The 27,572-nt window shown below is 40.6% G+C and overlaps 1 protein-coding gene across 1 annotated transcript in view; it reads left to right on the top strand.

Annotated features, from left to right (window-relative positions):
- Positions 1–27,572, top strand: part of F2 (coagulation factor II, thrombin) — a 1,266,023-nt gene that overhangs the window by 4,035 nt on the left and 1,234,416 nt on the right. The window lies entirely within an intron of this gene.

Genomic DNA, 27,572 nt, shown 5'->3' with positions numbered 1-27,572 from the left:
AAAAGTAGGACATTTAATGGTAGGCAATATTCTAATCTTAGCAAAAGAATATTATAGTTTGCTAGGACCTCCAAATGTCATTATCCATGGTCTACTGGTCAGTGGCGTAGTTTGAGTTTGTGCCGTCCAGGGCTGTCTTTGAGTTTGCCGCCCTTCGTCCCCTCACAAAATCATGGTCGAATGGGCCCCCCATACAAGGCCTTCCCCCCTGCAGCCATTTGAATGTCCCATAACTTGGCTATTTCACCCCATTTACCATAAACACTGTAATGTGCATACTGCTTTACTTCTACAATGATTATTTGCATTTCATTTAAAACTTTTATTTTCCATTTTATAGCACAAACACTAGTAGACATCTGCTAAACAAAGCAATACAGACTCGCAATGAAAATATACTTAACATTAAAACTTCTCTGCCCTTGAAACTCACATTCAAAAAAAATATGTCTGGCCAGTGGTGGATAAAGATTACCTTTGGGCTGTTTTCAAATCATAGGCCCCTTGCACACAAAACATACATGTTCTTTGATACACCTTCCTGATTGTATTAAATGATATTCCTTTTATAACACAGCACATTTGTTAGAGCATGTTTTAACTTTATTGTTTTGAACATTTTTATAGTAAGCAATGAACAAAATGCATGAACCAATAATGACAAAACGGCCCACTTCAGAACATTTCCATCATAAAAGTCTACTCAAATTTCTACAATCCATGAGTATCAGTAAATATACACAATCTCTGTAGAAGTAAAAGTCATCTAAATTATAATGAAGAGGTTGCTGCTAGGAAACAAATTTATATTTCATTGTTTCATCTACCAATAAAGTGCCTGTTGTCCTTGAGGAATAAATTGTCTATGTTACATTAAAAAAATAAGCTAGTAATATAGCAATAGGAAACGGATGGCAAACTGATAACGGGTTCATAGTCTTAGGTATCTCTGCCAAAGAAGACATTCTCAGGACTGCAGCATTCACCCCCTTTAAAAGTACAACACAGTACAGTATCAGCAATCCATCTACGTGCTGTGGGAGTAGAACCTACAGCATTCTGCATCAAAAGCAAGTATTCTACCTGTTGTGCTACTAACAACACAAACTGACTTGGCATAAGCATCAGTAAACTTCTCTCCCCCTGAAGAATTATGCAGCACAATAAATCTGGAAAAAGACAACATTTATTTTGGGGGGACAAAGGTCCCAAACCATGGAAACATTTTAAACATTGTTTGTATAATCTTAGAAAAGTTGCTAGAATAAAATGTTTTGTGTTACCATGTATTTCCTTAAAGATAGGAAGACTGAAAGTTAAATTGATATCAGTATTTAGTGATTTCATTTCTCACTGATTTACCAGAAAACCACAAATTTTAAGAGGAACAGACCAAATGTATGAGCCAAACATTCCAGACATTCTGTACTCTGTGAATCACAAGTGGTGGTATGGGTAGAGAATTTAGGCTCTTGCTCCTTGTACTCAAGGTACAGGGTTTGAGTCTGACTAGTAACTCTAACCAGCAGTCACACTTAGGCAGGGCATTTCACAGACACACACACAGTCTCTGCCTAAATAACAACACATAAATAAAAATGTAGATCTATCTCTGCCCAAATAGCAAAGCATAAAATAAGAATGTAGATCTGGCTTGAAAATCTTGGTTTCAATTCCTCATTTCAGGTTGACTACACTTCCAAATGCTTCATCTGCTATTGCCGAGTTAGGAAGGCTTGTAGTAAACTGCAAACATTCATGAGGTGGTAGTAAGAAAGGAAGTAATCTGTTTAAGAGACAGCTGGTGGAAGGAAGCTATGCAGTTTAATAATGGTATAGGGTAGATGGTAACATCTGATGGGGAATTAGGACTGGGCATCAGCTTGAGGGAGCCGACCTCCATAGAGGAATTTGACTTGATGTGGAATTTGGACTTGGAGAGTAAAGAGGAGTGCATAGGCAATTGGGTGTCTGGCCAAATGACACCCACCCAGGAGAGAAAAGTTGACATGGGGGAAGAGGAAACTGAGCAGGTGCTGAAACCCCATCTTACAAGAGCATTGAGAAACTGTGTGTGCTGTGTACTTTGTGAAAATTTCAGATGTCAAACTAAAAATTGATCACAGATGCGTTTGTATTCATGCAGTCATCGTCGCTTTGTCATTGTTAGTGGACTCCGTCAGTTCATGGATGAGCAATCCATTTCACTGTTCTAAACTGGTATCAGTCATTCAGAGATTGAAAGTGATTCCACTTAATACCAACAAGTTGAGACAACTGGTGGTGACACACTTATGACAAGGGTTAAAAGTTAAATATATTTATAATTCAGGAACTTTAGTGTAAGATTGTTGTCACTGCGACTGAAGTCTTATTAATTTATGTATTTACTTTGCTTGGAGTTTACTATTTCTATTTACATTATATACAGTGTATCCATACTGGCCATTGTAGGATGTTGCTGATTGTGTCCACAGTTTCATGTATTTGGCCCCTCGGTCAATATATCTATAACCATTTTACTGTACTTTACATGAGTGTACTGGCCACTTTTGTGTCATTGTTTGCTGTCTTATTTTGGTCTCTCGTTACTTTTTTGTACAGATACCTCTCTGGTGCTAACACTGTTTCGTCTCAGACATAAAATAAAAAATAAGACTGCAGAGAGCTTCAAGCAGCTCTCGTTTCTCTCAGACATAAAATAAAAAATAAGAATGCAGTGAGCCCCGAGCCCAAAGAAAACCTCGGACATAATTCAAATTTTTTTTTTTTACCTTACCTGGATGGGGGAAGAAAGATGTGCTCTGCCTGAAGGGGAAAAACCTGCAGACTGGTCCAACTCTACAGCTCTTCACTGCTGCACTTAAATAAGTTTAAATTAAGTAGTAACGAATGGCAGTTGAATTCTGACAGGCTGTTTGTCTGCCTCGTGAAGCTGACGGCATCATGCTCCCCCTGCACAAGATGATGTCAGGAACACATTCGACCCCCAAAAAACCCAGGAAAGTCAGAAATTAAAGGGGCCAATCAGGAATTCATGGCACCCCAATATTTTGCCCTCAAAACTGGTATTTACCAAGGAGAATGGACAAGAGCTATAATCCAATACTATATCCAGTATGTAAAACAGTGTAACAACATTGTAGAATTCCACCTATCACAATGGGAATCTATCTTATTACTATATCCACTGTATAAAAACAGTGGAACAACATTGTAGAATTCTGCTTAACACAATGGGAATCTATTTAATACTATATCTAGTGTGTAAAAACAGTGGAACAACATTGTAGAATTCTAACACAATGGGAGTCTAATACTATGTCCATCATGTAAAACAGTTTAACAACAGTGACATGCTGCAGGTGGATTGGACACTCTAAATTGGCCCTAGATGTGAGTGCGTGTGTGTGTGTGCCTTCTGCAGAAGGTTGGGCGCTGGGCTGGCAACTCGACACTGTAAAACTCCACTGCCAAACATGAGCAGACAGGTGATCCGCCGTGGCAACCCCTAACTGGGAAAAAGCCAGAAGAAGAAGTAGAACTCTACCTAAGACAATGGGAAGCTATCTAATACTATATCCAGTGTGTAAAAACAGTGGAAAAACATTGTAGAATTCTAACACAATGGGAATCTATCTAATACTATATCTAGTGTATAAAAACAGTGGAACAACATTATAGAATTCTGCTTAACACAATGGTAATCTATTTAATACTGTATCTAGTGTGTAAAAATAGTGGAACAACATTGTTGAATTCTAACACAATGGGAGTCTATCTAATACTATATCCAGGGTGTAAAAACAGTGGAACAACATTGTCGAATTCTGCCTAACACAGTGGCAATCTACATTATACAATATCCAGCATTCAAAAACATCATAACAACACAGTAGAAGTCTATTTAACATAATGCAGTCTAATACTATATCCAGCATGCAAAAACATTTTAATAATATAGTAGAATTCTGTCTGACATAGTAGGTAGGAATCTCTGATGTCAAGGTATATACAATTTAATTTCCAGAATTATTGTAGGTTAATTTAGGGTGGCCATGGTGGTGTAGCAGTTAGCGTTGTCACCTCACAGCAAGAAGTTTTCTGGTTTGATCCTCAGCTGGGGTGCCTTCTGTGTGGAGACTGCATGTCCTCCCTGTGGTCGTGTGGGTTTCCTCTGGGTGCCCCGGTTTCCTCCCATATCTCAAAGACATGCTGTAGGTGGATTGGACACTCTAAATTGACCCTAGGTGTGAGTGCATGCATGTGTGTGCCTTCTGTGTAAGGTTGGGTGCCGGGATTGCAACTCGACACCATAAAACTCCACTGCCAGTCATGAGCAGACAGGTAATCCACTGTGGTGTGTCCTAACTGGGAAAAGCCCAAAGAAGAAGAAGAAGAATTGTAGATTAATTTAGGTTATAGTATAATATATGATATCAGGACCTATTTAAAAATAGGTGACAATTTGGAGACATAAAGACAGACTAAGGTAAATCTGAAGCTGCCCAGGTGATGCACAGTCCTGAAGGCTAACAGTAATGTACTGTATCAATGTCCTCATGAATTTGACCACTGCTCTGGATCAAGTTTGAAGTGGGTGGTCTGTCTCAGTACCTTGCCTTAGTCTGGCTAAGGCATTCCATAGTATAACCATGACAGAATCCTAGGTAAACTCAGGGGTGTGCAGGCAAATGAAGCTGAAATAACACAGATCCACAACTGGCTACATGGTGATACACAGCCAGGTAAGAAAAAGAGGACTTCTGTCCTTGCCATTCCTGTCATCAGTGGAGTCCCTCAAGACTGTTTCAGGACCACTACTTTTTGTCTTTTTTTTTCTCAGTTGTCAAAACTCCAGTGTCTGGCTCACCAAATATGCAGATGACTGCTAACTTCCAAAGACATGTATCTGGAGCATTACTCCCTGGGCCTCCGCTAAAAACAGGCTCTGTGGAACCTAGTCGGACTTTCCTGGTCAACAAATGATAAATAAAAAATAAATAAATAAAATAAACTTGTCTTTAAACCTTCTGCTTATATTTTCCCTGAAACAACGTTTAACATTACTCATGACTTGTACAGTAGAAATGACCTTACCTTTGATGTAAAAAAAAAAAAAAGCTTTCTAGAATTCAACACAGTAAATGATCTTGAAGTCCTGTAGATGATAACCTCTTATTTGATCCTTATTTAAGCTCTGCTATGAGCAAGCTGCATAGAGTTGTCCACTTGATTCTCCACATGGTTAAGAGCCATTCCAAGGAAGAAATTAACTCCCCGTATATAGCACTTTTTGACCAGTTATATAATGATGCGCACTATTCCTTAATCTACACATCTACTACCTGATGTAGCTGAAGAAGTTAAATGTTCCTAACAGGGATCTGAAAAGCTTTAACTTCAGTCTTACAGCCAAAGAGTACAGCAACTATCTCCTTTCTTCATCTTATTATTTTCTTAGAGAAGAACTATGCCTAGTCTAAAGACCATTAAAACACCATTTACTATTTGAAACCCTTTGATTAGAGTACCCCCAGTTACTTGAACACAAGGACACACAACCTCAGTAAAAGTAATGTCAACCATTTTATGAAATGTAATCATTTCTTATCTAAAGGACTCCAATGACATTGGAATAAATTCCCTTCTTAAGTTAAACTCAGCCCATCAAGTTATACCTACAAGAAGGAAGTCGATAACTATGCGGGCAGGTATAAATTCCAGCATGGCATATTTGGCAATATGCTCCTTGATGGCTTTTAGGCCTTGAGCTTGCTCACCAAACCTTTGACTCTGTCAAACTGTAAATGTTGATTCAAATATACAGCTTACTGCAGCATGTATATTCAACATCAAAGATGTAGACTTTGCAACAATGTAAAGACTTGCAGCAATAAGATGAATATGTTTATGTCCAGCAAAAGGCCTACACACAGCTGTGACAGACTCCCTCCACTATGCTAGGAACAGTAAGCTGTTGCACACACGTTGGTTCGCAGGTAGCTGCAATCCTGGAGACATTAACAAACTCTGACACATTTTTTGCATGTGTTTTTTTCTTTTTTTTTTTGTTCCTTATAAAATTTGTGGTTTTCTGGAAAGTCATTGATGGTTACAGTTACTAAATGACAAACATTTCAGTTTCAGGATTTACATCCTTTATAAAAAAATAATGCAAAACCTGTTATTCCAGAAATTTTCTAAGTTTGGTAGAGCAATTTTTTAAGTCTGTCCCTATTTTTAGGTTCATAGGTTCATAGGTTTATACTAGGCTATCTGCCCTAAGGCATTTATAAGCCTAGCCCAAATTTTTGTGGCTTACGCCACCCCTTATATGAAAAAATACTGTGCCCATTAGTTTGTTGTGCCTCTGTCCAGCAGTGACACAGAGATGATTCCCAGGGTAAACCTACGATCTCCCATCCACAGGTCTAGATTTCTCTTGAACAGAGTCAGCGAGGTGCTCTGCCTCACATGGACCGGGATTTTATTCCACAGCATAGGGAGTCTCTGAGTGATAAATCTATCCCTCCAGCACGTCCTATTTATATCCGTGCTAAGGTTTAAGTCGCTTGCTCTAGTGGTTTTGGTGGATTTGGATTTTTGAGGTGGAGCATGTCCATTAATTCCGGGTTGGACATGGCCTTGTATGTCAGGCACATGTCACCTCTGAGCAGACGGTATGCGACTGAATAGAGCTGGAGTTTATTCAATCTGGCAGCATATGACAGATTTTGGAGTCCCTTTATCCTTTTGGTGAGGAACTTTTGGGGTCTCTCCAATTGCTGCAGATGTCTGGTGAGATACATCCCGAATGGGGCATTGTACTCGATCATTGGTCTGATAAGTGAAGAGTACAGGGGAACAATGACCTCACTAGATCTGGATGTGAATCCCTTCATGATCAGGTGGGCAATGTAGAAGGTCTTTCTAACCACTTTAGCAATGTGAGTGTCAAAGAAAGGCCACTGTCAACCTGGGTCCCCAGGTCCCTGATAACCTCTTCTGTGCTTAGTGGATTGCCACCTATATGGTAGCTTGGGGTTACCTTGTTTTTCCCGAAGGGTATGACTATACATTTTTGGCGTTTAACTTCAGGCCATGGCTCTGGCACCAGCTATCTGTTTCCGTGAGTCCCTTCTGAAGGATATCCGTGTCCGATGCACTTTCCACTATGGCCCAGTTTGCCGTCGTCTGCAAACTTTGTCAGCCAAAGTCCTCCCATGCTGGCCTGTACTTCTGAGAAGTAGATGCCAAACAATAGGGGGCCAAGGACCGAGCCCTGTGGGACACCACTTGTAACTGGCTTGGAGTCTGACACAGCGCCAGCAACTCTAACCCTGTGGGTTCTGTCCTTAAACCAGTTTGCAACCCATCTTGTGACATATGGGTTTACATTTAAGCTGGTAAGTTTTTCTACAATACCCGAGTGGGGTATTGTGTCGAAAGCCTTTGCAAGGTCAAGGTAGGCTGTATGGACTGCCTTTCCCTCATCAATGGCCTTGGTGACTGTTTCGAAGAAGTCGACCACAAAAGGCATGCCCCCCTTTTTACTTTTTGCTATGTCCTTGATTCTTACATTGAGAGCTATGACATTAAGAAGTAGTAAGATTTACACTCACAATCCGCAGGCACAAACACATCTGTGTCAGACTTTGCTGTACATGTCAAACATAGGACTCCCTAAGGATTCTGGAAGTTACGGAGAGTAAAGATGGATCAGGTAGATTATCATACTACCCTATTTATTTTCCTAGACCTCCTGTTATCTTGATTCAGAGTCTCTGACCTTTCTTAAAATGTACATCTGACAATGTGGCATTATGTTCTACAATTTACGTGATCAGTCCTGTGTACGGGGTAAATTAAAAGGAATGCTATGCAAAGAACCTCAGAAACTGATTAATTTAGTAAGCATTTTTGTCTCACACACCACAAAAGAGATTTTTTTTACTTTTCCCCCTATGTATAGGTGTACAATGACTTCAGTCTGCTGGTTATGACTTTGAATATAACGTGCAGTAACCTTTTTGGGTTTGGTTGCAAAACACTGATCAGATTATAATTTATGCATCTCAATTCCCAACTCTTTCATTTTAATGTCTTCCTTTAGTGTTTGTCCAGCAATTTTGTCAAAGTATGTATCTTTTTCCCCTGAATTTAATAATATCACATTTAGTGACACTGGCAGAGGAACTTTCATTATTTATCGCTGATTTTGTTCAAACAATTCTGAAATAATTTTGCATTCTTAGTGGAGATAATTATATTCTCCTGTTTGTAGTCATTGGTATATTTCACTAACTATATTTCTGTACCTGTATTTATATTCAAAAACATGCCTCTCAAGTGCCCTTGATTTTACAGACTAGCTGATTTTTCCTCATATTTTTGCGTGTCCTTCATAATTTTTTTTTTATTCACTGGGAAATCACTGAGGATTACAGTAAATGAAAAATGCCAGACATTGGAGTTTAGTACTTCTTATTGTTCAGAGAAGGCATGCTGATGCACAGCCTGTTGTTCTATTAACTTTTTAAGTGAATTAGTGTAATACTTTAAAAACTGTCCCTGATTTTGGGCCTTTGTCCTCGGATTACTTTTGACTTTGCCCCTGATAGTTGAGCAAACAAGTTGAGAGCTATGATAGAAAGACATCGCCTCAACACTGAATTTTGAAAGATTCCAGTGGAAGCCTTTTTAGTCTTAGACAGGTAAGCTGCTGTCTCTTCTTATGCACTGTGTTCTTGGCATTAGCCAGTTTTTTTGCACATTAACATACTGTGATATATACTGTATGTTAACTGTACTGTTAACAGTGAATGAATTAAATTGTAGTTTCATGCTGTCATAGTATCTGCCATTTCTGTTCAAGCCTGAAGAACATCAAGGGAAGCAGGCTCCTCTATATTAGAAGTGTGTTTATGATCTAGCAGTCCAAGTGTTAAGTGAGATTTTAAATTAATTTTACCAGCAAGTCTTAACATCCTAGGGAAGTCTGTTCCAAATTTTGTTATTAATTAATAAAATAATCTCTGTCTTGGTTGTATTATTAAGTGAGATCTTATATACGGCAGAAACACAGTAACCACTCGTAGGTTGACCAATGTAAGGTGAAACTCCAATGGCTAAAGAAACACCAGACTCCTCCATCAGACCACAATTGAAATCTAGATCTACAAATGCTCTTTTTAAACATACTATGGACTGTCCAGATTTCAGGAGATTTCTTTTTTTCATTATTGACAGGGTTTGTATGTCGGACAGAGGGGGAGATAGTGAACTGTTGTTAGAACAGAAGGAATTAAACTGGCAGATCACACAGATTAAATGACATGTTATCTCTTAACTGCATTTTAAAAGCAAGAGCTGCTAAATTAAAATAAGTATTTTTACACTTTCAAGTAGCACAGTATTAGGTTTTATGCCTTTGATGCCTGTTTTATATGTATTTGTTTTTGTGCTCCATCAGTATGTACTGTCACTTTAAATATTGCTACTCTTGTTCTGGATAAGGGTTTTTATTGGTTAAATACCTTTTGAGAGGTATATTTAAATAGATTTGTTTCCTGTGTTCTGTTTTATCTCTGATGATGCCTTTACTGAAGGCGAAAGCACTTAGAAATTAAACTATACTTGTTCATTCAGCTGTGCTGTTTCCAGTCCATTCATTTCAGTTGTGGTCACTGGAAGAGTCTGGTGTGTTTCTTTTGCCAAACGGCAGAAACATGCCTAAGTGTCACAGAATTCAGTTATAGACCCAAACTAGTCATTGCCCTTAATTTGTCTTGAAAGACTTTATAGGCTAAGCAAAGTGTATCCCTGATAATACAGTAACTATCTCTGTTTAGAGATAACCCATGAGCAGGGCTGGTGCTAACATTTTGGGGGCCCCCAACAAGTTTCAAGTTGGGGGCCCTACCCAGGAGGATGTAAGTGTAACCTCATTGCCATCACACCCCCTTCCCTATCAAGCTCATGCAGCACCATTTAATGATCATTGTGTAGTGTTACTACATTCAGACCATTAAAAAGATTTGAAATGCCAAGGTACACAATAACTGGCATTTAGTACCAATGTTACATTATGGCAAGCCCCTGTACCACAGCAAGGTAGCCACTCACAGGAGCACACACACACACTGACTGACATTTAGTACCAATGTTACATAATGGCAAGCCCCTATACCACAGCAAGGTAGCCACTCACAGGTGCACGCACACACTGACAGGCATTTAGTGCCAGTGTTTACATTATGGCAAGTCCCTGTACGATAGCAAGGTAGCCACTCACAATGGTGCAGACACACAATGATTGGCATTTACTACCAATGTTACATTATGACAAACTCCTGTACCACAGCAAGTCAGCCACTCACAGGTGCATGCACACACTGACTGGCATTTAGCACCAGTGTTACATTATGGCAAGCCCCTATACCACAGCAGGGTAGCCACTCACAGTGGTGTACATACACACTGACTGGAGCGGCGCAGTGGTGCAGCGTTTAATATTGTTACCTCACAGAAAGAGGTTCTCTGATTCAATTCTCGGCTGGGGTGCCTTCTGTGAGGAGTCTGCATGTGCTCCCTGCGTTCATGTGGGTTTCATCCAGGTGCTCTGGTTTTCTCTCAAATTCCAAAGACATGCATCTGGAGTGTTTCTCCTCATGCCTCCACTGAAAATAAGCTCTGTCCTAGTCACATTCCTGGTCAACAAATGTTAAATAAATAAAATTTAGTACTAATGTTACATTATGATAAACCCCTGTACCACAGCAAGGTAGTCACTCACAGAAGTACATGCACACACTGACTGACATTTGGTACCGATGTTACATTATGACAAGCCCCTGTACAACAGCAAGGTAGCCACTCACAGATGTACACACACACACACACACACACACACACACACACACACACACACACACACACACACACTGACTGGCATTTAGCAGTAATGTTGTTACAGAATGACAAGCCTCTGTACTGCATCAAGGTAGCCAGGCCCACAGAGGTACACAAAGGCACATACACTGACTCGCACACACAGGACATAGACACACATGGCAAAGACAGCACTACAGCAAGACTGAAGAGAGACACCCACATAGACTCCCTCACACAGGACAGAGACACAAGACAGACAGCTACACAGACTCTCTCAAACAGGACAGAGACACCCACACATGATGAAGACAGCACTACAGTAAGACTGAAGAGAGACACCCACATAGACTCCCTCACACAGGACAGAGACACAAGACAGACAGCTACACAGACTCTCTCAAACAGGACATAGACACCCACACATGATGAAGACAGCACTACAGTAAGACTGAAGAGAGACACCCACATAGACTCCCTCACACAGGACAGAGACACAAGACAGACAGCTACACAGACTCTCTCAAACAGGACATAGACACCCACACATGATGAAGACAGCACTACAGTAAGACTGAAGAGAGACACCCACATAGACTCCCTCACACAGGACAGAGACACAAGACAGACAGCTACACAGACTCTCTCAAACAGGACATAGACACCCACACATGATGAAGACAGCACCACAGTAAGACTGAAGAGAGACACCCACATAGACTCCCTCACACAGGACAGAGACACAAGACAGACAGCTACACAGACTCTCTCAAACAGGACATAGACACCCACACATGATGAAGACAGCACTACAGTAAGACTGAAGAGAGACACCCACATAGACTCCCTCACACAGGACAGAGACACAAGACAGACAGCTACACAGACTCTCTCAAACAGGACATAGACACCCACGCATGATGAAGACAGCACTACAGTAAGACTGAAGAGAGACACCCACATAGACTCCCTCACACAGGACAGAGACACAAGACAGACAGCTACACAGACTCTCTCAAACAGGACATAGACACCCACACATGATGAAGACAGCACTACAGTAAGACTGAAGAGAGACACCCACATAGACTCCCTCACACAGGACAGAGACACAAGACAGACAGCTACACAGACTCTCTCAAACAGGACATAGACACCCACGCATGATGAAGACAGCACTACAGTAAGACTGAAGAGAGACACCCACATAGACTCCCTCACACAGGACAGAGACACAAGACAGACAGCTACACAGACTCTCTCAAACAGGACATAGACACCCACACATGATGAAGACAGCACTACAGTAAGACTGAAGAGAGACACCCACACAGACTCTCTCAAACAGGACATAGACACCCACACATGATGAAGACAGCACTACAGTAAGACTGAACATTAAGAATTTAAAATACTGGGCTTACAAACTAATAATGATACTCAAATAAGATTTTGCAGTAGCATGCATTGTGTGACCCCACATTTTGATGAACAGACCAAAACTAGCAAATATGTGGAGTTTGTGCAACATTCTCACAGTCCCTACCAACCTCCTAACCTCTTAGCATAATTCAGAAGCTGAAAATAACCCCAGAACAAAGGTGTAACATCAACGATCGTTACAAACATTGCTATGATAAACGTAGCCATTAGAATAACAGGTTTGTATTAGCATTCATTAAAATAATCAGTACATTCTGCAGAACTCTCATAGCCCCCCCCCCCCAAAGTCTCAGCACAATTCTAGAGGAGGTAACAAAATAAAAAAGACAAGGACATAACATTAGGGATTTAAAACACTGTGCTTATGAACTACTAAAGATGGTAGAATAAAGTTTTCCAGTAGCATGCATTGCGTGAATCCACATTTTTGATGAGTAACAAACCAAAAGTACAGGTCAAACATCTAAACATTGTGCAACATTCTCACAGCCCCTACCCCCGTCCTAACCTCTCAGGTTAACAGTTCCAGACAAAGCCAAAAAAATTGCAGAACAAAGGTGTAACATCAGGGATAGTTTAAAACTTTGCTCTGATCAACTTCGATAGTAGAACAGGGTTTATATTGGCACGCATTAAGACACCAGTACATTCTGCAGAATTCTCACAGCCCCTAACCCCTAGTGTCTCAGCACAATAAATTTGGATGAAGTGAAAGCAAAATAAAAACACAAAGGCATAACATTAAAAAACAATGTGCTTATGAGCAAACAAAGATGCTGGAATAACAGATTTTTCAGTAAAATGCATTGCGTAACCCCACGTTTTAATGAAAAGAGATAAATACAAGGCAAACATCTAAACATTGTGCAACATTCTCACAGCCAGTAACCCCCCTACCAACCTCTCAGCACAATAACTCCGGACAAATCAAAAAATTATTGTAGAACAAAGGCGTACCATCAGGGATAGTTGTAAACATTGCCGGTATACACAATAGTAGTATAACAGGGTTTGCATTAGTATACATTAAAACAACAGCTGTACATTCTGCAACATTCTCACAGCCTGTAACCCCCTACCAACCTATTAGCACAGTAATTCCTAACAGAACAAAAAATTATCATGGAACAAAGGTGTAGCATCAGGCATAGTTGTAAACACTGCCGGTATACAGAATACTAGGATAACAGGGTTTGCATTGGTATACATTAAAACATCTGTACATTCTGCAGCATTCTCGCAGTCACTGTCCCCCCACTACCAATATTTCAGGACAATTGTACACAAAAGAAAAATGCATTGATGAATATTCTTATGCAAGACTAGCTAAAAAAAACAACATCAAATCTGGACATTAATTACAGACAGGCCTCCCTTCCTCAGTCTCTTAGCAGAAGAATTCTGGACAAAGGTAAAATAAAACTGTTACAATGGTCCCTCACCCCCCCTACCTTAAAATCATCTTAGCACAAGAACTCTGCACCGAAAAGTAATACAATCCTCTCCCTAGGTTTCCTCACCCCCCCCCCTGCAAAATAAAGTTAAAAATAAACCCAGGAACTTATCTTTTCTACAGTTGATAGCAGGCTGCTACTAATCCTCCGCTTGCTTCTCCTATACACAGACCAGACCAGTTCAGCCCTTTTAAATTGCCTTTAAAAGGACAGTTTTTCAGATCTTTTAGAAATTGCCCTTACAAGGGCAATTAAAAATACAGCTCCTTTGCTGGTTCCACAATGGCTCCAGGAAAACTTGAATCCTACATCTGACCTCATGCCATACCTCTCAACCTCTTAGCGTGAAAAATCTGGACAAAGGCAAAAATATTGGTGGTACAAAGGCTTAACATACCGCTCAACCTCTGAGAGCAAGAAATCTGGACAAAGCAATAAATAAAAGTGGGACAAAGGACCAAAAATAAGGACAATTTTTAAATATTGCTCTTACAAACTTAGAAAGTTGATAGAATAACAGTTTTTGCATTAACATGAATTTTCAGAAGGGTATAAAATCTGAAACTTAAATGTCTGTCATTATTTTCTAACTTCAGCCTTTAATAATTTGTTACAATTTTATGGGGGAAAAAAGTCTTTTGGCTTTTCTTGGTTAAGGGTCGCCACAGCAGGTCACCGGTCTGCTAATGACTGGCAGTGGATTTTTACAGTCTCAAGTTGCCAGCCCAGTGCCCAACCTTCAAAGAAGGCACACCCACACACGTGCACGCACCTACATGCATGTCTTTAAAGTTCACTCGACCATAGGGAGGACATGCAGACTCCGCACAGAAGGTGCTCCAGCCGAGAACTGAACCAGAGAGCCTCTTGCTGTGTGACAATGCTAAATGGACAAAAATGTGAGGCAAAAATCTGGGCATTCTCTGAAAATCTGTACAGTTGAGAGGTTCACTGTATAAGTATTGCTCATATAAACTTACAATCTTGCTAGAATAGCAGACTTTGCTTTAGCATACATTTTCTGAAGGATATGAAGTTTGAAACCTAAATGTCTGCTGTTATTTAATGACTTCAGTTTTCAACAATTTGTAAGAAAAACACAAATTTTATGAAGAACAAACCAAAAATATGAAGCATAAATCTGGACATTCTGCAAAAATCTGAGCAGTTGAGAGGTATGCCTCAGGCTGATAGTCCATAGAATCAACGACCACAACTAACAGACCACAGATTACAGCAAAGGCTATCAGGAAACTAGAACTTACTTCTCTGTCTGCTGCAGCCGATCAGGTCCCTTGCTTCACTGAAGAGGACCTGACTGACTGCAGCTTACAGGTAAGTTTTTCATGGAAAAAAAAAAACAGAATTGCACGATGACGTTATACAGCCGTGCGAATGTCCAGGAGGTGTCAAGAAAGGTGTGAAAGAGACGGAGAGATCCCCAGATACTTCATGTGGGAGCCCTCATATGCTGGGAGATAATCAGGAGCTCCACGTGGCGGCGTATTTGGTGGGTGCCTAATGCCAGCTATGCCCATGAGGGTGGTATTCCCCTCACAAGCCTCCTTTACACTAGCTCCAGCCTCCAGCATATTTTTAATACCTTTATTAAATTATCACCTAAGACATTAGGCAGTCATACATTAATAGAAGAGAAACCATATTAACATTTTCTTCCATTTACATACATTATACATCACATATGTTTTGTTTCTTTATAACTGCCATCAGTCCATTACATAAATTGCTCAATTTCTGCCTTCCTTTAAACCTCACTCCTCCTTCTGAACATTATTCTGCATGTACTGTTCCCACATTTCCATTTATTTCTATGTAATTTGCACTTTCCCTTTTTTAAATATCTTTCTTCCAGTTATTTTGTCTCTTTTTATAATATGTAGTATTTCAAGTACAGTTGGCTTATACTTCGGTTTCTGTTTTCTAGTAATTGCTTTTTTGGCAGCCAACAGAATTAAACTTAACAAGGTTTTACTATGAGTAGACAGTTCAGATCCTGTACCCTAGTTCAAAAAAACATTTCCTTTGCTACAGCCATTTGCTCACCCAGTTGTTCTGACAGACTACTCTGTAGGGAATTTTTAAAATCTGCCAATTCAGTTTTTCAGTTTGGATTCCCCTATCCCAATACTCTGGTGCCAATCCATGGTAGGTAAGGCAGTCTACAGCCTGTAGTCCAAACGTTTTCTTGGCCTCATCCCATTCTCTTACCTTTACCTCTCTAGTTATTTGCTCCCAATAACCTTGGTTCCTTTGCCAGCTTTCTACAGTAAATTCCCACCCCCCATTGCCTATTTTCTGTACCCTTACACTCTGTCGTCCCCATTGGCAGAATCTGATTCTCTTTTCTCATTTTGGCTTAGCTCTTAGAATACTTTCTGCAATTTTATGAATATAACATTTTGTATGATTATTATTCTCTTTAAAGATCTGCACACAAAAGTCCTCTATCTCCTTATTTCTTGAACTTCCTCCCGTCTTCTTAATCATCCCTTTCTACTTTGAACTGTAAACTTCTGCTTGTGTTATATATATGAGCCTTAACTGCATAGCTCTACAATATCCCTTCAGATCAGGTAATCATAAAGCACCTTGTCCTCTTCTTCTCCCAGATAAATTCTTCATCTCTTAAACTCCTTATTAATTATTGCCCACAACTTCTACTCTGTTTTTTTTCCAACATCTTTATTAAATTTCCATTTGTGACAAAGGCAATCTTACATTTATATAAATGAAAAACATACAAAATGAAATCACTTTAGTTGTAAACATCACAGACACCACTGGAACAACTGTAGTTGTAAACATTACTAATCACTTATAAACATTCTAGTCATTGTCAGTTAAGCATTATATAGGGCATTCAAATCCTGCCGCTTAAACCTCGTTCCTGCTCTGCATATACTTTTCCCACAATTCCCATTTTTATATGTAGTTTGCTCCTTCCCTTTTCTAAATATCCCAATTCCAGTTGTTTTATCTCAGTTACTATATTCCCTACTTCTAGTAAAGTTGGTTTAGACTTTGATTTCCATTTTCTAGTAATTGCTTTTTTTGGCAGCCACCATAATTAGATTCAGCAAGGCTTTACTATGTCTAGGCAAGTCTGATTCTGTAGCATAGCTCAAAAAATCATCTCCCCATTCAGTCTAATCCGCCCACCCTTCATATCTGCAGGGAATCACAAAAGTTTGCCAGCTCATTACACCTCCAAAAAATATGTTCCCAGCTACTTCTTTCTTGCCCATCACAGCACCAGCATTTGCTATTCACCTCAGGAAAAATTCTTTAGAGTCTACTTGGGGTATAAAAATATCTATGCAAACATTTACAGCAAAGATCCTAAATCTTCTAGACTTTGTTGCATATTTTGGAGATAGACATATATCCCTCCATTGTCTCTTTGTGAATTGCTTATCCAGTCTCTCTTCCCAGTCCTTTCTAAGCTCCTGTGATTGATTCTTATAGTTATCATGCAGTATTTTATATGCTTTACTAATTATTTATTTTTAATGGCAGCTTCTGTTCTACTTTCTATTAAAAACTCTACGAGTGCTGGTCTTTCATTTAGGAGCCCCCTATTTATTTCCCTTTGCATATAGTCTTGATACCAATCCTTGATAGGAAAGGCAATCTCTAACCTGAGGTTCAAATACATTTTGGCCTCTTCTAATTCTATTACCTTTCTCTTTCTAGTTATTTGTTCCCATTATCGTGGTTCCTTTGCCAATTTTCTCCAAAAAATTCCAGCCCCCTCTTGCCTATTGTGTGTATCCCTGACCACAGTCAACCCTATTGGCAAAATCTCTTTTTTCCATTCTCGTACTGGTTTGGTTCTTAGAATACTCCCTACTATTTTATGAATATAATACTCTGTATGATTTTGGTTGTTCTCCTTAAGAGTCTGCATCCAAAATCCCAATCTCTCCTTATTTCTTGAGGTTCCTCCCTGTATCATCATCATTCCTTTGAACCTTGAATTACAGTCTTCTGCTTGTGCTATGTATAAGAGCCTCAACTGTGTTGCTCTAAAATAACCCCTCAAATTAAGTAGTCCTAGTCCTCCTTGATCTAGTGGTAGAATCAGCTTATCCCACTTGACACTTGCTGTCTTCCCTTCCCAGATAAAATCATTCAACTCTTTTTTAATTGCTGTCTACAATTTCTCCTCCATTTGATAAAAGTACGCCTGACCTGTGTATAAGAATAAAGGGACTAAAAACATTTTAATGGCTTGTATCTTAGTATCCATATCCATTTAACAAAGCTTCCAGTTTCTCAATTGTTGTATTATCTTCTGTTTAGTCTCATCCCACATATCCTTAGCTGCCACCACAGTCATTTCTAATCCATACCCCTAAATACTTCATTTTGTCATGTCCCCATAAATATGGATATTGTTGGACCAATTTGTGTGTGGGTACATAATTTACTGCTACTGCCTTTGTGTTAGCTTCATTCATTTTGTATCCTGAGAAGATGTGAAACTGTCTTAAAATGTTCCACAACACTCTAATGTCCCTTTCTGGTTTTGTCATGTATAGGATAATATCATCTGCAAATAGAGCCAGCTTTTCCTGACTACCAAACCAATTATATCCTTGAATTTCTGAGTCCCTTATTTTCTTTGCCAATGGTTCTAAATATAATGCAAACAACAAAGGTGAAAGTGGACAACCATGCCTGGTTCCTCTGCTCAAATATAAATTATCAGAGAGGACACAACTTCTACTCTGGTTGATAAAAATATGCCTGACCCATACATAAAACTAAAGGGACTAAAACATTTTCATTGGGTTCTCTTCCTATCCATATCTATAAACAAGAACTTCCATTTTCTCACATTTTGTATTATCTTTTGTTTAGTCTTTTCTCAGATATCATTAGCTACCATAACAGAAGACTTTTTAATACATACATCTAAATGCTTCATCTTACCATGTCCTCATAAGTATGGGTATTGCTGAACCAATTAGTCTGTGGGTACATACTTATCAGCTATAGTCTGTTTTATCTTCACTAATTTTATACCCTGAAAAGACTTGGAATTGTCTCAGAATATTCCACAATGCTGAGATGTCCTTTTCTGGATTTGTCAAGTACTAAGTAATATCATCTGCAAATACAGCCAACATTTACTGTTTACCATGACATCACTGAATTTGAGTTCCTTATTTTCTTTACTAAAAATGTCCCTCTATTTTATGGGGTCTTTAATGGAATCTGCATCAGTCCATCACATGCAAATGCTAGGAACATTATGAGTAAAATGGGAGAGTGCAAATATGTTCTCCAAAGAGAGACCCTGGCATTGACATTGCTATCAAATCATGGTGACAAGATGGAAGTACATGTTATGGAATCCACAGGTATAACATGTACTGTTACTCATAGGATTAGAAGAAGTTTTAATTTATGCCACAGTACACAGTGAGAAATGTTTACCTTTGTTTAAAACATGAACTGACATGTAGAAGCTGTAGTAGTAATTAAGGAGAGCATTGCTTTCAGTGACATTGCCATTATAGGCTACCCACAGTCAGTAAGCAGATTTTGAAGAAATGGCAGAATAATTATTGCTTATACTTACTGAAAAATGTATCATACATGATTTCATTTAGTCACAAGAATGGGGAAAGAAACACATTGTTAGAAAAAAAGAGAAACAATGATATCCTGAAATATCTACTGTACCTACTGGAAAACTTATTGTAGAGGAGTTTAACCTACCGTCATGAGAAGGTGAATAAAAGATTATACACTGAGCAGTCTAATGAGAGATAAACAACTAAAACAAAATACTTGCACAAGTCTAAATATGGTAGTTGGTGATGTGATACTGCAGGAGGGAAAATGGCAGGTGGGGTGTGGAATTGTGCTGTATTTGGAACAGAGCAGTCATGGGTTTTTGGACATTAGAAAATGTTTTAAGATTATGAAAGAAAATAAGCTACCCAAAGTAAACCAACTAGGGAAACTAGCTTTTTTATGACACAACAAAATGAGAAGGGATTTGTGAGAATAAAAGTGCAGGGCAGGGTTGAGTGATCCAGCTCTAGATCATGTAAATGAACATTCATTAAAACTGGAAGAGTTGCATGACAGATGGTTGTTCAGACATTCAAGGAGATGCAAACAGAAGGAACAAAAACAGAAGTAACTAAACAGACCTTGGGTTTGATGTGCAAAAAGTGTATTCTTTAATCAGATTGTGATACATGATTCTAGTAACTAAAAAACAATATAATACATCTAATAGGTAGATTAAGAAGTTAGTAAAGCATAATAAGAAAAGCAAAGCAATGGAGGCATTAGCTATAAACTGTAAACTTATTTAGAAAGCCTGGTTTAAGAAGTGCTAATGTTAAAACTAAACTTGGCTGACTAGTACAAAAGGGTCTTAGTACTGCAGAACAGCAAGTGTGATACCCTTGTATGGGGGGGGGGGGGGCTGCAAGGAAAGAAAAACAAGGGCAACTATATGCTTATGTGAAGAAGCGTAAAAGGAAGGTTGACCATTTCTAGAGGACAGCAATCAGTAGAGCAGCAAGTGACACTTCCCCTGGCCTGAAGGAGCTGCCAGTAAAGCTGATCCAGTATTATGACTGGGTTGAATACTGATCGACATGGCCTACATGTACACAGAAATGCAGGTAGGAAGACTGGAGAGGGTGAAAGTAGGCCCAAGACAGAGGACCAAGTTAGCTGCATGGCTGAAAAGCAAGACATAAGGGCTATGCTGAGGGGAGGACAACACCATGAAGTAGAAAGGTCACTAGTTTAGTACCACTGGTATCTGTCCTGGGTCCTCAGTGTGTTTGTCTCAAAGGTCACTAGTTTAGTACCACTGGTATCTGTCCTGGGTCCTCAGTGTGTTTGTCTCAAAGGTCACTAGTTTAGTACCACTGCTATCTGTCCTGGGTCCTCAGTGTGTTTGTCTCAAAGGTCACTAGTTTAGTACCACTGCTATCTGTCCTGGGTCCTCAGTGTGTTTGTCTCAAAGGTCACTAGTTTAGTACCACTGCTATCTGTCCTGGGTCCTCAGTGTGTTTGTCTCAAAGGTCACTAGTTTAGTACCACTGGTATCTGTCCTGGGTCGTCAGTGTGTTTGTCTCAAAGGTCACTAGTTTAGTACCACTGGTATCTGTCCTGGGTCCTCAGTGTGTTTGTCTCAAAGGTCACTAGTTTAGTACCACTGTTATCTGTCCTGGGTCCTCAGTGTGTTTGTCTCAAATTTCACTAGTTTAGTACCACTGGTATCTGTCCTGGGTCCTCAGTGTGTTTGTCTCAAAGGTCACTAGTTTAGTACCACTGGTATCTGTCCTGGGTCCTCAGTGTGTTTGTCTCAAATATATTGGAAGGAAAAGAAAACAAGATCACAGTAAGCTGCCTGTCAGGCGCTAGAATCCGCCACATAACACAAGCACTCAGGTCACTCCACAGCAAGTACAAGTATGACTCAGTCATTGTCCATGCCGGTGTGAATGACCTGAGACGTACCTCCCTGGACTACATGAAAAGAGACATAGAGGAGCTCTCAGATTATGTAGCCCAGGCCGGTATGACCCTGACCCTGAGCAGTATCCTACCCTCACCAAGAATGATGCCACAATACAGAGACAAAATGATCAGCTTTAATAATTGGCTTAATTACTGGTGTCATTCTAAGGGGATCCAATGTCTGTCTGCCTGGGATGACATGCTTGACAAGCCACGCTGCTTCGCAAGGGACGGCCTGCACCTGTCACCCCTGGGCTTCCGGATATTGGCAAAGGCTCTTGCCACCCCCATAGTGCCTTTTTAGGCAAGGCTCAAATGATAAACCTACCGCCCTAGAAAACAAAAATGGAGAAAAACTAAGGGTAATACTGCTCAGTGCCAGAAGTCTAAACCTCAAGATGCATGCCCTCGAAGCCCTCCTCAGTATGGAGAACATTGATGTCTGTGCTGTGACTGAAACCTGGTTCAAGGCTCCTGAGAGCACCCCAGCACTATCAGGTTATACCTCATATCATGCGTTCCGGCCCCAAAATCCGGACCGAACCACAAAAGGAGGGGGAGTATCCATATTCATAAAGGATGCCCACACCTCCAGGTTAGTGGCAACGCACGAAGCATCGGAGACCATCCAGGTGCAATTAACCATAGGTAAACCTGCCCTACAGTTTGTAGCATGCTACAGACCACCCTCTCAAACTCAGGAAACCCACACAGCCTTCCTGAAGACACTGGAGAGTATGAATGTCTCTCCAAACACCATCATATTGGGTGACTTCAACTACCCAAACATAGACTGGGAACATTACTCAAGCCCCAACACCCTAGCCCAAAGGTTCCTGGAGTTCATAAACTCAAATGCTATGGAACAACTAGTCACCATTCCCACAAGAGGAGAAAATATACTAGACCTGATCATCACAAACATGGGGACAAAATGCTCCACACTGGAAGTATATCCCTCATTGGTGAGATCAGACCATAAATTAATCTCACTGGAGATCCACATCCCGCCCCCAACCCCAGCAAAAAAGACCACAGTGAAGAACTTCTCAAAAGCAAACTTCACACTTCTTAAGACTGGAGTGGTATCCTTCAAGGCCCCCGAGCCAGTGGAAACCACAACCCACGCTGCTGAATCCCTTACAAATGCCTTTTACGAGCACCTCCAGGAATGTATGGATCAAGCAATCCCTAATAAAATCAAGACCCTTTCCACCAAAGGCAGGCGCCCGGTCTGGTGGACCCCAGCCATTAACAAACTCAACAACAAGAGGAGAAAGCTACTACATGACAGAGCAAAATCCCTAAAAGGGAAGGCATCTCTGATCACTACTAGCAAAAAACTACGATCACTCATAAAATCATCCAAGGCCAACTTTGAGAGAAAAATCGCTAATGACACAAAAGACAATCATAAGGCCTTCTTTAGCTATGTTAGAAACCTGGGTGGAAACTCCCAGATATGCTCAGAATTAGTCCAAAATGATACAAAAATCACTGAACCCACAGACATTGCCAACATACTGGCAGACAGGTTCAGTGCAAATTTCTCCCAAAAGGAGAAATATCTATCCCACCAGAGTCTAGCCTCCCAAACATCTCAGATGCCCAGGTGAGAGCTGCTCTCTCTAAAGCAAAAACACAGCATCAATGGGACTGGACGGTGTCCCCGGCTGTGTGCTACACGAACTCAATGAGGAACTAAACCCACACATAAGGCTGCTGTTTAATCTTAGCCTTACTACAGGATACGCACCCAAAGAATGGCGACGGCAACTGTGGTCCCACTCCACAAAGGCGGTGCTTCTACGGACCCTGAAATTACCGCCCCATAAGCTTGACGAGCCTTGTCTGCAAAGCTATGGAGAGGATCATAATGGAACTCATAAATAAAGACATTGGGGACCTACAGACACTGGATCCTACCCAATTTGGCTTTGTCAAGGGCAGATCCTGCCTCTTGAACTTGGTCGACTTTTTCAAAACAGTCACTAAGGCCATTGATGAGGGTAAGGCAGTTCACACAGCCTACCTTGACCTAGCAAAAGCATTCGACACAATACCCCACTCGGGCATCATAGAAAAGCTCACCAGCTTAGATGTAAACCCATATGTCACAAGATGGGTTGCAAACTGGCTCAAGGACAGAACCCACAGGGTTAGAGTTGCTGGTGTCATGTCAGACTCTAAGCCGGTCACGAGCGGTGTCCCACAGGGCTCAGTCCTGGGCCCCCTCTTGTTCGGCATTTATTTTTCGGAAGTGCAGGCAAACATAGGGGGATTGTGGCTGACAAAATTTGCAGATGACTGCAAACTGGGCACCATAATTGACACTCCATCAGACACAGACATCCTCCAGAGAGGTCTCATAGAAATGGATAACTGGTGCCAGAGCCATGGCCTTAAGCTAAATGTCAAAAAATGTATAGTCATACCCTTTGGGAAAAACATAGATGGTAATCCATTAAACACAGAAGACGTTATCAGGGACCTGGGGACCCAAGTTGACAGTAACCTCTCTTTTGACACTCACATTGCCAAAGTGGTTAGGAAGACCTTTTACATTGCCCACCTGATCATGAAGGGATTCACATCCAGATCAGGAGAGGTCATTGTACCCCTGTACTCTTCACTTATCAGACCAATGATTGAGTACAATGCCCCATTTGGAATGTACCTTACCCGACACCTGCAGCAGTTGGAAAGACCCCAAAAGTTCCTCACCAAAAGGATAAAGGGGCACAAACATATGTCATACGCTGCCCGACTGAAGAAACTCCAGCTCTATTCAGTCGCATACCGTCTGCTCAGAGGTGATCTGTGCCTGACATACAAGGCAATGTCCAACCCGGAATTAATGGACATGCTCCACCTCAAAAATCCAAATCCACCAGAGCCACGAGAGCAAGAGACTTAAACCTCAACACGGATATAAATAGGACGTGCTGGACAGACAGATTCATCACCCAGAGACTCCCTACACTATGGAACAGAATCCCAGTCCATGTGAGGCAGAGACCCTCACTGACTCTGTTCAAGAGAAATCTTGACGAGTGGATGGGAGATTGTAGGTTTACCCCGGGAATCATCTCTGTGTCACTGCTGGACAGAGGCACAGCAAACTAATGGGTATAGTATTCTCATCCTAAGGGGTGGTGAAAGCCACACACACTCTGGCTAGGCTTATAAATGCCCTAGGGCAGATAGCCTAGTATGAACCTATGAACCTATGAACCTATAAGATCAGCCTGTTTTGGGTAATATTGATTTAGGTGCAACAGTAGGATATCTGTGGAAGAGTCTGGGGAAGGATTTGAAAGGCTGCCCAACTGGACAAAAAGGTGGTATTTGACGTTAAGTGCAGACAAATATGAAGTACTTCCCTGAGGCCAAAACAGCCCTGGTGTCATTCTTGCACAATCTTGGATTAAAGAGAAAAATCTTGTAAAGGATGAAAAACTGACTCAGATAACTGATTTTGCAGACAAGCATACATGTAATAAACACTCCAGGAACTCTGCATTTTGGGAAGTTGAGATTAGAAAGAGCACAATCCACCAGTTAGTATTCTTTGAAAGGTAGATCACCCATTGTCAGTATATGGATGGGGGAGATTCCCCAGAATTACTCACAGGAATTCCACATTCAAGAGGGCATGGGACAACTGGGAAAAAGCATAAAAGATTACAGTAAGGGTATGAAGGAAGTTGAATGTTAAAGAGCTTAAAATGGCAGACTAGCTAGACTTAGTGTTTCCTTCTGCCAGCATGCAAATGTAATGTGGAATCTGATCAGGCAGGACCACAATGAATGAATGTTAAACTAATTTATCAGGATGTAGGAAAAGTTTGCTTCAGTGAACTACCAGTGGGATTACTGGAGAGAATGACTGACGTCAACAGTCCTTACTTCAACTAAAAGTTGAAACTGGTAAGGTGAAGAATGTCATGAAAGTCAAATAGTAATTATTCCTGGCCATGACAGACATTTAATAGTCAGTTAAAGGAATTAACTGAAGACATTAATAGTAGGAAACTTGTTTTGCACTTGGAAAAAAACACTCACATGCTCCCAGTTTACACAGAAAAAGAAAAGAATGGAGATACAAAATACTTTAAGGCTGTCATCCTGCTGAATGACGTATGCAGAGTAAAAGAAAGGGATGTAATAAAATGATATGATAATACTGGAACCACTGGACACAACATACCTACAGCAGAGGAGTCTCCAGTAATTAATTAAATATTTCGATTTGTTGGGAGACAATATCTAATGTGGAGGGCAGGGAACTGCAGATAGATGACTCAGTTTTGAATTTTTATATATATATATATATATATATATATATATATATATATATATATATATATAAATACATATACATACACACATACAGGTTAGCAATTTAACTCCACAGTTTCAAAGTCCACTGACCCACCCTGCCTGGAACTACCTGCAATTAAGTCCCTTTATGGGTGCCTCCCTCCAAATTTGAGACTGTTTAAGTATGTGCTGCTTAATCTGCAAAAAGGTCTAGTTGCTACCTGTACTGTACTGTACTGTTGCTCCTGTTGTTGCTATTCCCTTGCACATCTTCAGGCTGCTCCCTGTTTTTTCTCCTTCCTATCCTGCTCTCCCACTCTTCCTACCTTCCTCCAACTATTCTGTTCTCGGATAGCACTCTTATTTTGCTGGGCCCCCTCCGTTCACTGTCTAACCTATCCTACTCTGACCTATCCCTACTTCACATACCTGTCCATTCTGCCTATTTTCAGTTACTATATTTCTATACCTTTGCCTCCAGTCCTACAGATTTAATCAGTCTATCTCTCTCTCTTAGCTCTGCTGCTTTAACTGATTGTTTTCTGACATTTTCTCCGTGGGTGTAGCCCTGCTACTTTCACCCTACCCTCATTCCCACACACCCCAATACAGTTTCCTTTATACTAACCACTCCCTCCATTTTCTGTCTCATCATCCACTCACAACCAACTTCCTGCAAGTAACCAGTCCCACCCGTATGTCTGTCATACTTAATCTACATCACTTCCTACCTTTAACTATTATACCCACTCAACAACTTCTCTAATCACACTCTAATATGCAACACCTTCTCATTTCCACTACACTCCTCCTACTTTTCTCTTCTCTAACCTCCTATCACTCAGACTTCTCCCACCCACACGTATGTTCTCCTACCTCATACACCTGTGATATTCATCCAATGACTTCCTCCTTTATTATCTCCCCAGCTCTCTTCAACTTCTCTACCACCTGCCCTCATAAATTTCTATACTTCAAAAGCTCCCACCTACCTGCAAATCCAGCCAAAGCTCCACAAACTTAATTTACCTCTTACTACACTCTCTCTCTTCTCACAAATAACTTACTCTGCTCTGGATCCACCCCACAGCCACATGCCCCTCTAGCCTCCCTCTACCTCTCCTTACACTTCTCACCATCCACATCATCATATGCAAAGCACATCCTTATTCAAGCATCTGTCTATATACTCACTAAATGTCTGAAGCCTAACTAACAAAATCACTGAGCTGCACACCTGGATAGCCCATGCCACCCCTCACATCCTTTCCTTATCTGAAACTTGGCTCAAGCCACACATCACTAACAGTGAAATACTCACACCTGGCTATAACATCTACCTCTCTGACAGATTCCCCAAAAAAGGGGGTGGTGTATCCATCCTCTACTCTGATAGCCTCAATCTGTCATCGTACCTATTCCTGACTTCCACCTAGTTGAACTTATCCTAAATTCCCACATAAATCCTCATAAGAAATTTGCTATTGCTTTCATCTACATCTCCCTGGCAGTAATTTGCCCATCCTAGAAAAAATGTTGTCCCGGTTCTCCCACAGCATACCTTATGAAACCCTCATCTTAGGAGATGTCAATATAGACTGATCCAAACTCACAACTGATTCTCCTCAATTCAGCATCAACCTACATGGTTTCTATCAGCTGATATCATTGTTCACCCACCTCCATGCTAACTTACCTTCCAGCTCCACAATTGACTGGATTCTTACTAACTCCCCCACCACTACCACAGCTCCACTACCCTACCAAACTCCCTAAGTGATGATCTCCCCACCTCTGTCTTAAGACATTCCATCCAACCTCCCAAACCCCACCTTTACAGAGATTGTCATAAACTCTCTAACTTTAATATCTCCTTGTTCAACTCTATTCTTTCCAGCACTGACTGGTCCATCCTTAGGCAAATCCCTCTCAATGACACAA

This window comes from Protopterus annectens, chromosome 9.part0 (genome assembly GCF_019279795.1).
Source record: "Protopterus annectens isolate FY-2018-M chromosome 9.part0, PAN1.0, whole genome shotgun sequence".
Taxonomy (NCBI): Eukaryota; Metazoa; Chordata; order Ceratodontiformes; family Protopteridae; genus Protopterus; species Protopterus annectens.
Note: the sequence above shows the minus strand (reverse complement) of the source record. Positions and strands in the feature narration are given on the sequence as shown.